General features: G+C 35.4%; 1 protein-coding gene and 1 pseudogene across 10 annotated transcripts in view; one reads left to right on the top strand and one right to left on the bottom strand.

The window, feature by feature from the left end:
* LOC104866526 overlaps positions 1 to 11,419 on the bottom strand; it is a 20,164-nt pseudogene extending 8,745 nt beyond the window's left edge.
* The window catches only part of Erc1 (ELKS/RAB6-interacting/CAST family member 1), a 445,074-nt gene that overhangs the window by 166,214 nt on the left and 266,683 nt on the right, over positions 1 to 12,177 (top strand). The gene's annotated exons all lie outside the window — the stretch shown is intronic.

Here is a 12,177-nt window from a genome sequence, read left to right as displayed (position 1 = left end):
TATATATATATGTATATATATATAAAATTTATATATATTATGTAACATTAGAACTACTTTGTATGAAAAATAGTTCATGTGTGTCACCACTCCTCTTAATTTTGGTTGTTAAATTCTGTTGTATTTTACTGAGTCCATAATACTTTTCAAATTTACATTGTGTAGCTTTCCAAAAGGGAGAAAACATTGTAATCCATGTTGTTAGCTTTTATTTCTGTGTTTCAAAGAATTTAATGCTCTTCACGAATTTAGTTATTCCCAAGGTTTAAACTTTTATTTAATTCTTGGTTAACCAAGAATATCTTTGAATAGTTTTTCAAGAAAGGTGATGGGGTTCAATCTCCGGTACCAAAAAAAAAAAAAAAAAAAAAAAGTGATAAGTAGGGCTGGGGATTTAGCTCAGTGTCACCGTGCCTGATTCACAAGCACAAGGTCCTGAGGTCTGAGTTTGATCCCTGGTACTGGGGTGGGGGGTAATGAGTGTATGGTGGTGCATATCCATAATCTCACCACTTAGGAGGCCGAGGCAGGAGGATTGCCACAAGTTTGAGGCTAGCCTGAGCTCCATTGTGAGTTAAAGGCCAATCTAAACTACATAGTGAGGCCTTGTCTCAGACAAAACACAACAAAACAATTACCAAACAGAAAAAAAGGTAATAGGTATTATATTTCTCAATCTGTGTTTGTTGGCCATGTGTTTGTATTATCCTTTTGCATTTTGTTTTGTTTTGTTCTTTTTCATTTTATTTTGTGACAAAGTCCCACTATCTAGTTCAGGCAAGCTTTGAATTCACTTTGTAGCTCAGGCTGGTTGGCAGCTTGTGGTGATCCTCCTACTTCGGCTTCCCAAGTCCTGAGATTACAGATGTATGCCACCACGCCCAATGATCCTTTTATTTTAAAGCTATTTCAGAGATACAAAAATAGAATAATAAAATAAGTAACAAATTACTCAAGTTAAAATTTCAGACACTATAGAAGTTCATTGGCATATCTCTCCTGGATAATATTCCCTTCCACTTAGTCTCAGGGGTTTAAATACTTGATTCTGATGTTTGTGTCTTTATATCTCAGATCAGGATGTGTGCTTTTATGCTTTTGCTGTCCCACGTATGCATTTGTGAAATACGTATATAATCAGAGGAACCAGTTGTGGCAAATAAATAATGAGAAATTGTTTACTTTCACTCTAATTAGAATATAAAGTAAGACCATATGAAGTCATCATTTTATACCAACCGGTTTTTATTACGTTAAAAAATCAACTCTGGGGCTGGGGATTTAGTTCTTTGAAAAGAAATTTTCCAAATTATATCCTTAAGGGCCGGGGCTTTAGCTCAGCGTTTCAGTGGCCCGCCTCCCAAGCGCAGGGACACGAGTTCGATCCCCGGTACCAAAAAACAAAACAAAACAAAACCAAATTATATCTTTACAATTAGAACTACCTTGCCCTAGAAATTCATTTATATATTTGAAACAATGTTAGATATAGTCATATTCTCGTTAAATAGAGTCATTCGTTTGATTTTTTCCTATAAAGTCTCAGACTTACTCAGCTAAGGTCAGATGCATCCAGTTATGGTAAATGAATTCATTTATTCCTGGCAGTGTGCATCAGTTTTGGACAGATTTTATTCTGCTGCTCTTTCTTCTTCCTTTCTCTTCCCCCATCTTCCCGCTTCTCTTCCTCGTCCTCTTCTTTTTCTTTGTCTTGTTCCTCTTCTTCTTCCACCTCTTCTCCCTCTTCCTCTTTTTCTTCTTCGGCTTCCTCTTCTTTTTCTTCTTTATAGTGCTGGGGATCAAACTCAGAGCCTCATGTTATATCTTTTCTTTAACCAGAATTTGAATCCTTAAGAGTATTTGCTGATTGAGATTAACTTGGGGCCATATTGACTAAATTTTATTTTTAATTTTCATAAAGACTTCTCAGATAGTTGAAGCTTCTTGATACTTTTGTTTTAAAATGTTGAAATCTCAAAAGATTTTTGTAATGGTTTTTCTGGAGAATTTTGTTTTTGGTAAGCCTGTTGTTACAGGGTAGCAGTACTGCTTCTAAAACTGACTCGCCAATTAAATGTTAACTGGGTTGTCTGGATTGCCCACCTCTCCCTCTGAAGTTAGATTTCAAGTTCTTCTAATTTTGAACAAAGAATTGAACAAAGTGAGTATAAAGCATTGGCCAAGTAAATTTGAGAAAGTAAAAATGAAGAGTGGGGGAGAATCTGGCTCTGCAGAGTGAGCTTGGGCTGAGTAAAGAGAAAATGAGGGTAAAAGTAAAAAATAAAAGTACACAGTGAATTACAATAGCAAGTTCTTCTTGGCATTGGTATATCCTTTATGTTGTCCAAATCTGGAGGAAATCCATGAGAACTTCTACATAGGGTCCTAAGAGGCAATGCTGAGATCCTATGTCTCAGGCTGACACATGTCTAGGCCATCCTATTGAAAACCTTTTGGGGTTCTCAAGAGAAGTCCACATGCAGGGCTTTGGGAACTGTTCTTTGCATGTGTCTAGGATCTTATAATTAACAGATCACAACCTACTACCCCAGCCAATTTTGCCACACCCTAATCTCCTATCTCTAGCCTAGTTTGTCTACAATTTAGCATTTTTATAAATCCATGTTCCTGTTTTTTATCTATGTCCTTCATTCAGAGCCTTATAAATCTGTCTTTAAAATCTGACTCAGTAACAAAAATCTCTGTAAAATTCCTTTTTAAAGTGATGCCTAGGTGGCGAGCCACATATATACCCAAACTCTTCTGGGCTTTGCTAGGATTACCACTTACACATGTTTCTTAGCTTTCTAAGCAATGTATGTATTTGTATGCACTAGAATAGACTTTGTTTTTTCCTCTTTTCTTTTTTCCTTACTAATTTATAGTTGCCTAGTCAAAATTATTTTCTTAGAGTCTTCTCAGTCTTCCTAATTTTTCTAAATTGTCCTCATTCATTCATGGATCAGCATAGATCCTTCGTCTAATACTACCATAGTAACTGAGCTAAGTAAAAGGACAGATAGATATAGTCCGTGCTCTCAAAAAACCTGACGTATGAGCGAGAATAAAGTTACTATAGAACAAAAACCAAAGAGTTTTATTTGACCTTGAGTGAAAGGAGTTTTAGGAAGTCTGAATTGCTGAGTATTAAAAGATAAATGAAAATGTGCCTGACAAGAAACAGGCTAATTAATTTATTCTAAGTGGATGGATTGAGTAGTATTACTGACAAGGGTGTGTTCCTTTCTGGTGTGTCATACTCTGGAATTTCATTTCTGTTCTGCAAACATTTTATAATATACGTAGTCTCAAAAAATGTACAGCTCTGCTTATGAATGCCTTTTTTTTCTTACTGTGAACTTTGAAATTATGTGGTCTGTAGAAAAATTGTATCTAGTTTTTTGTTTGTTAGTTTGTTTTGAGACAGAGTCTCACTATGAAGTTCAGACTGCCCTGGAACTCACAATGTAGCCCAGGCTGGTCTCAAACTCACAGCAATCCTCCTGCCTCAGCCTCCGTAGTGCTAGGATTACAGGCATGTGCCACCATGCCTGGCTTATATCTTGTTTTGAGAATTCAGGGATATAGTAATCTTTTTTTGTTTGTTTGTTTTTTAGGTTTTTTTTTTTTTTTTTGAGACAGGGTCTCACTATGTAATTGAGACTGATCTGGAACTCACTATGTAGCCCAGGCTGGTCTTGAACTCACAGTGATCCTCCTGCCTCAGCCTCCTCAGGGCTGGCATTACAGATGTGTGCCACCAGGCCTGGCAGTGATATAGTAATCTTTATTGTACGTATAGTATGTTTAGGAAATAAAATTCAATTTGTCTTTCTTCAAAACCCTGATATTCTCAGCCAAAAACACTAGAAATTTATCTAATGTTGAAATATCACAGTGCAATGTTACAATTTAACTTTTCAGATGGAACTCTAGGTATCTTTGGAGAGATGACTTAATTCTGTATAACGCTTAACCAACTTTGCTGCTTAATTCATGAGGAAGAAGCATATGGTAACTCCCATCTCATCCTTGTTCTTTGGAACATTTCTTTTGTAAGTGCTGTTTATAATTGTATGTTTAAGAAATACAGTATTTAAAAAAAGTTTTTTTCTCAGCACAGTGATGGTTATGGTAATGGCTAGGTTGTGAGTCCCATGAATGGGCCACTGCTACCCCTACCCATAGCCTTCTGTTATGGCATTAGTATAAGCCTGTGTTTAGAAAATGCCATAGAACGATGCAGATGGCCAGGCATGCTGTACAATGGGATTAGTATTGGAGTCCTTCCCAGGGTTCTCCCATATGGTTTAAAGTAGTTTTGTGTAACAGTAAATTTCTTATCTTTGTAATAATTCAGTGACCTGGAAAATGTAATTGAACATTTGAATCTGAGCTGCATTCAGAATCTGTGTTAAAATTGTAAAACTTTTTGCTTGATTGATTATAAATGATAATGTAGCCTGGAGTTTAATTTGCTTATACAGATGCTGCCAGCAGTCCTTTCTGCGCTTCTACACATTATTTTGCCTTCCTTCCTTCTCCATTTCCTGGATTTTGAAATTTAGAGTTTTAGATTTAACAGGAGCAACAAGCTGATTGACACATGGTATTAGAAGAGTATTTTTGTCCTAGATTGGTTCTGTAAGGTAAAGAGTCATTGCAGATAGTTTATTGTATTATATTTATTTTCTGTGAAGTTTTGGGGAAGGCAGTTGTTAATTTCAATTTTCCTTAACATAAAATGGGAAAAAATATTTTAAAAAGTCATTAGTTTCTAATTTATTTAGAGAAAATATTTCTCTTTAAAATGTACTACTTAAAATAAAGATGAATCCTGGTCTTTTCTAAATATGGTTATGTTGAAGTCTCAACCACCAATTAACCAAGCAGAATTAGGAGATCAAGTCAGGCCCTGTTGAAGTTAAATTGGAATTAATTTATTTAGGCATTAAATTTTTTCTCCATTTTTTTTCCTTGTACATATAGTTGTTTAATGGAATATACTTCAAAGTTTTTGTTGATGGGGAATATATATAGTCAGATTCTTTTTTTGGGGGCGTACCAGGGATATAGTTAGAATCTTGAAATATTTTATTGAAAAAACAATACATAATAATTGCAGTCTGCTGGATGATGATATTTTTACTGTTAGCTGAGAAAATACACTCCATGTGAAGTCACTTCATACAGTATTGACCCACCTTTGTAAATAAGCCTTATGAGGTAGAGTCTGATGTAACTTCCAGTATGTCAATAGATTGCTGATTTTAATGACACCCATCTTATGGAAGTGACATTTTATTATGATTAAAGAATTACCAGAAAAGCAAGGAAAAGGGAGGCTTTTCTTTACCTTGTCATAAAATAAACCTTTAAATTATGTATTCCTTAGCAACATCTCTTCTATAGTAACTTACAGAACACACTATCTCCAAAAAACAAAATAACCCCCTAAAGATCCAAATACCAAAAAGTTTCCTCATTCCTGTATTCTGATAATCTAGAAATAAATAACCTCAGATATCAGTGATTAAACAGCAGGAGGATTATTTTCTGATACGTAGAGAAAAATCTAATGCTGCTCTATTAGTATCCCTGTTAATAAAGGAGAAATACAACTCCCAAACTTGTAGATGTCAGATATGTGGAGTTCATGAATCCCAAAAGTAAAGAATAATTCCAAGGAACAGTAGAAGTTAAGAACATGAAAGGTCTATTGAGCAATAGCTCTTGAGAGGCAGGAGGGTCCTTTATCAGGGATAATTTATAAAGCAAAGACAGTGTGGGCCAAACTACAAGCAACTGATAGGATTACAAGTACAATCACTTAGCTAATATTGATCCAGTAGGGAAACAACTCATGTAGCAAGGGTACATGGAAAGAAAAAGGCCTGGCTTGGTGGTGCATGCCTATAACCCCAGCACTCAGGAGGCTGGGGCAGGAGGATCACCATGAGTTTGAGGCCAAACTGAGCAGCATAATGAGTTCAAGGCCAGACTGACCTACATAGTGAGACCCTGTCCAAAAAAAAAAAAAAAAAAAAAAAAGGAAGGCATGCATCCAGATGCTCTGTTCACCCATCCACCTGCATGGCTAATGCTTGTCTAGCCTTAATGGTCTAAGTCTGTGGTGGTGAACCTATGGCATGTGTGCCACAATAGGCTGATAGCATCGAAAACTCTAAAAGGATTTGCCATCACTGTTCTAGGTGGTACTAATTATAATATAATCTCAAGTGACTGTTTTTCCCTTAGGGAGGCATGTAGGCCTGGCCATTACATCTTTATCTTGGGCCTGGCCTTCTTCAGATGTGCCTCCAGCTGCAATTCTGATGTCTTTATTTTTTGTGCTGACTTCCTTGAGAGCCCAGTCCCTCTCTAACCATAAATTTATTTCTCTTTAACTTACATACCTATAATATTATCACTGAGAAGTATATCTTCTTTTGCTCCTTTCTTTATCAAACAGGAATTTGGCTACTTGGGCAATTGGTGTCTGACTTGTGATATCACCCGGGGTTCTCTAAAGTTAGATGATCTATTACCAAGGTGACTTCATTTGCATGTATTTAGGTAGTGTACCTAGGTCTCTGTTTTCCTGATATCTTTTGCCATAAGACTCCTGCATGTGTCCTGGGCACTTGGCAGCACAGTCACAATAATTATGTGGGGGCTGGCTTCCAGAGACAGATGTTAGAAACAGAAGCTGTTTGGTTGGTTAGAGGGCAGTGTCTTGGAAGTAGTGGAGATTCCTTCTTTATTCTGTATATCATGATAATTATGTCCATGATTCGTGGTTATCCAAAATGGATTTCTCCTCTTAGTGGGGAAGTGAGAAAATCATTGCAGGAGAGAATGTGAGATGGGAGAGAGTCTTTAAAACATTTTTGAAAATTATCTGCTTCAGTTGAATAAAACTGTTGGATGTAGAGATGAGATATTTTGTGTGGAGTGGTGATGAAGTTCTTATTTTCCTTTCTATTGTTTTATAGTGTTGTAGCCTTCTTAATCAAGAATTGGACTTTTTTGTTCTATGCAGTGTTCCAGTATGTAATTTATAGTGATTTTACTCTTCACTCATTGCGTCCAACAGAAGTCACTCCAAACCAGAAAGGATGATGAACAGTTTAGAATTATTTTACCCAGTTTGGAAATTACCTCAGGATATGAAAATAATTAAAAGGAAAAGAATACAGAGGAATACAGTTTAGAAAGGGAGAAGACTAACAACAGGAGGTGAATTAATGCTGCATACTTATTTTGGAGATTCACTTTAGGCAAGGAGCACATAAAAACTTGAAAAATATATTGACCAAAATAGAAAAACCAGCCTTCTGGAAGTCTGCCTTTAGAAGATGTTGTGTATAGATGATACATGGAATGTCAAAGCATTTGTCAATTGATTAAGAATGATAAGCTGGTAAATTTGTGTGTGGTTATTTGGTGAATACAGCAGTATACGTCTCAGGCTTCAGGTGATTTCACTTAATTGATGAACATTGCCTTAAGGTAGTGCTGAGGAGTTAATTGGATAGATTGTGTTTCTAACTGCAAAGTAATTTGCATATATCATAAAACTTACCTTTTTAAACTCTGTGATTCAGTGGTGTTTAATGTATTTACAAGGTTATTGCTGCCTATTCCAGAACATTTTCATCACTCCAGAAAGAAACAAAAACTTCTGGGGCTGTTGATTTAGCTCAGTGGTTCCACCGCCTGCTTTGCAAGCACAAGGACTAGAGTTCGATCCCCGGTACGAAAAAAAAAAAAGAAACAAAACTACTGACAGTCAGAAGCCCTCATCTCTACTCTACTTTTTGGTCTTTGTGGATTTGCCTGTTGTGGAAAGTTCATATAATGTAATTGTATAATATATGCTATTTTGTGTCTGATTTCTTTCAATGAATATATCTTCAAAATCTGTCCAACATGTGGCAGTCATTAATAATTCATTATTACTATGGCTAAATAATTTTTCTCTAAAGTGGATGTACTGTAATTTGTGTATCCATCATTGATGGACACTTAGGTTGTTTCTGTTGCTTAGCTATTAAGAAAAATGATCCTGTGACCATTCAACTAGAGGTTTTTGTATAAAGATGTTTTCACTTCTCATGCATGTATGCCTAAGAGTAGAATTACCAGATCATATGTTAATTTCCTGTTTCTGAGGAACTGTCACTTGATGTGGTACATGGTACATGATGTTGATATTATGTTGAGACCAAATTTGCATTAATATGGTAAAAATAGATTTGTTTTTAAATATCATAGTTGTTTCAGGTAGAGGAATGTAGAAACTTATTTTGACAATATTATCATGGAGGCAGTTGAAATGGGCTTGAGAGAATAAAGCCTTTGGATAAATATATAATGTACAAATGCTAAGGTGTACTATTCAGTAAGTCCCTGATTTACAAATGAGTTTTGTTTTGGGAGAATTGTTGGTAAATCAGATTGTTTGTGAGCCAGCAAGTGTGAGTCTAACACAGTACACCTGTGAAACTTTGCAACTCAGGTATTAATAAATCAGGGACTACTCAGTGGTTATATTGTGATGCTTTTTACAACATAATTTTGACTCGATTAGAATACAAGTTTGGGCGCCAGGGATTTAGCTCATTGATTCTGCTACCTGCCTCACAAGCACAAAGTCCTGAGTTTGATCCCTGGTACCACAAAAAAAAAAAAAAAAAAAGGAATATAATTTTTTTACTTTTAATTAGGGAAGAATTTAAAACATTTTAGTAATAGTATATGTTGGAGATACTTTGACTATATTCACCTTGGGGGATTGATACATACACATATGACATTCTGGTCATTTATTACATCTGTGCCCCCTTCCTTCCTCAAATCACTTTCCCTTCTTTACAGAGCACCTCATTGTTACTTAATGTTGCTCTTTTATTTTACTGTTTATATCATTTTAATGTGGGTTTTCAGTCACTCATATTAGAGAAACCATTTTGTATTTCACCATTTATTACTGATTTATTTTACTTAGTATTATAGTCTCAAGATCCATCCATTTTTATACAAATTACTCAAATTTTTCTTTTTCTATAGATGTGTAGTATAATGTAGCCATACCTACCTACCTACCTACCTACCCGTCTCCACATTTTCTTCATCCATTCTTCTGTTGATGGGCATATCAGCCACTTTCAAAATTTATCTATAATGAGTCATGCTGGTGTAAACACTGATATGTGTGTATCACTATAATATGATGTCCTTAGCTTTCTCAGGAAGATATTGAGAAGAAATAAAACTAGGTCACATGGAGCTTCTTTTTTTAAAAAAAATTTTATTCATACGTTTGCAGTATATAATATTTACAGTAATATTAGGGGGTAGGTATGTGTTCTTAACATAACTCTGGAACCCCTTTCTATTTGCAACAGATGTATCTGTTTCCTATTGTCTTTTATTTTGTGTTTTTTTCTGAATTATTTATACTTTGGACTTATAAAAGTATGTGATTTTAAGCTTGTGTATCTAAGTTTTCACTTAACATTATAGTCTCAAATTGCTTCCATTTTTCTACAAATGACTCAAAATTATGCTTCTTTATTGCAGAGTAGTATTCCATTATGAATAAAATACCACATTTTCTTTATGCATTTATCTATTGGTGAATATATTAGAGGCTACTTCCAACTTTAGCTGTTATGAGTTGTGATTTTGGATTAAGTTCTCTGTGGTGCTAAGAAAAATTAATATTCTGGTTTAGTAGGGTAGATCAATATAGATATCTATTCAGTCCATTTGTTTGAAAGTGTGGCACAACTTTGATATTTCGTTGTTAATTTTTTATTTAGATGATCTATTTGTGAGAGTGGATTATTGAGGTTTCCTATTTCTGTTGGGGGCTATTTGATCTTTTATGTCCAGTAGTGTTTGTATTATGGAGTTGAGGGTACTGGTATTCATTGCTTATTATATATTTTTAATGTTATCCCTTTTGAATATTGCCTTTAACTAATATATATAATTTCCCTCTTACAATCCATTTTAGAATAATGTCTACTTTGTCTGAAAATAAAATTACTATTCTTGGTTGTTTCCAGGGTTCTGTTCATTTTTTTAGCTTTTTTTGTGGGGGGGATTTAGATATGCCTTGAATGCAGCAAACCATTGTTTTTGTTTTCTGTTCTGGCCTTCCAATCTGTCTTTTAACTGAGGCCATTTATATCAGTAGTTATTACTGAAAATATTGACTTATTTCTGTCATTGTGTTATTTTTCTGTTGTTTACCCCACCCCCAACTAGGTTAACTATTGTCTTAATTGTTACAGTTATTCCATCAGACTTTTGAGCTTTGTTGACTTTATTGTCTTGTCTGGGATATTCTTTTATGGAAGTTGGAGATGTGCACTCTATAACGTGTGTGTGTGTGTGTGTGTGTGCGCAATGGACTATAAACAGTGATCATCTTTTTCTCATTGTGGTAAGAAGAGAGAAAGTCTTCCCAAACAAGGTATCATTTATGTTGGATTTTGTACACCGTGTAAAATAAACTAGTTTGTTCTAGTAGTGGCTCCAGAGGAGGATGTGAGTATATCTTCTTCATTGTTTTTCATAGAATTTATTGCCATCCTGCATTCTGTATTCATTCATTCATTCACTCACTACCTTCATTCCTTTCTTTGTTATACTAAAACGTAAGCATCATTTGGAAGGTATGGATTTTGGTTAGTTTTGATTATTTCTGTATCCTCAGTATCTTGAAAATTGCTTGCCAGCAGGAACTCAAATTCAAATATGTATCAAGTGAATGGACTTTGTAAATTTTAGAATAGTTTATTTATAATTTTGTTTTAAATAATATCTCCCTAGGGTTAGGGGTGTTTCTCTGTGGTAGAACATGTAGAACCTTTCCTGAAGGTCTACCTATAGAAGTTAGAACCGTTCCTGAAGTCTTAGGTGAACTTCAGTCTCCATAGAAATCTTGCACAGTGTTTCTCAGATACATTTCCTATTTTGCATACCTCTTAGGCTTTTTTTTGTCCCCACAATTTCTTGAATGAACTGGTACAACCTCCTCATTATTTTCTGTCTGTATACAAGTTCCTTTATATTTCCCCTCAAAAGCTGGTTTATTTTCTTTGTTGCTGGAACAAAATGTGTGACACCCACAACTTAATTAAAGGAGATGTTTATTTTTGACACACAGCTTGTAGAGGTTCATTCCATAGACTTCGGGCTCCAAGGCAGGACGCATGGTAGAAGGGCATAGCAGAGGCGAAAGAGCTCCTGGCATGGTGGCATGAAGCAGAGAACAATCAAGGAAGGAGGGAGGGAGATATATTCTTCCAGGCCTCACCTGCAGTGACCCACCTCTGTCCAGACTTCACTCCCCAACATCACATTTAGCTATAAACTCACCAACTGATAAGTAGCACACCCCCATGACCCAATCACTCCTCAAAATTCCAAACTCTGAGCACATGAGGTTATAGGGATATATGTAGATATAAATGATAACAGTAGCTACCAGAACCACCTAAATAAAATGGCTAGCCCCGTTCTATGGTTAAAAATATCTACTACTTCCCATCTGTCTAGAGTAAAATCTGTCCTTAGGAGGCTTGGCTTATCTATAGCTTGACTTCAGTTATATAATATGCAACTCTTTTACCATCTCATCATAAAATAAAAATAGTTCTGTTCATTCTTCTTTCTATAACTATACCTGGCACAGAACTGTGAACTTAGTAAATGCTTTTTGTGTAAGTACGTGCATGTAAGTCTGTATAAAAGAATGGTGGCAATGAGAAATTTCATTGAAAATGTTTGCTATTTAGAAATCAAATAACATCTAACTTAATACTATAATTTAAGAATTATACAGCTGATTTTTTGTGGTTTGGCTGTTCTATTCTGTTTCCTTGTTACCAGAGGAGGTCTGAGGAGGTCTTCCAAATAGAAGATGGAAACCTCAGTCCAGCCTGTTAAATAGGGACTTATATCATGGAAAAAACTTCAGGACCATCATTGTGAAGCAAAGAAAGGGTTATAAACATAGTTAAAAGGAAGGGAGAATAGGAAAAAGACATCAGCTAGAGTGATGGGAAGAGTCCCACCCTGATGCAGGGGCTCAGACTGGTTTGCTTACAAAGCATGAGACCAGCCTTTAAGGATTAGTTGAATTGGGCCAGGGTGTGATTG

The sequence above is a fragment of the Fukomys damarensis genome, unplaced genomic scaffold, assembly GCF_012274545.1.
Source record: "Fukomys damarensis isolate Sample0158 unplaced genomic scaffold, DMR_v1.0_HiC HiC_scaffold_5, whole genome shotgun sequence".
Lineage (NCBI taxonomy): Eukaryota > Metazoa > Chordata > Mammalia > Rodentia > Bathyergidae > Fukomys > Fukomys damarensis.
Note: the sequence above shows the minus strand (reverse complement) of the source record. Positions and strands in the feature narration are given on the sequence as shown.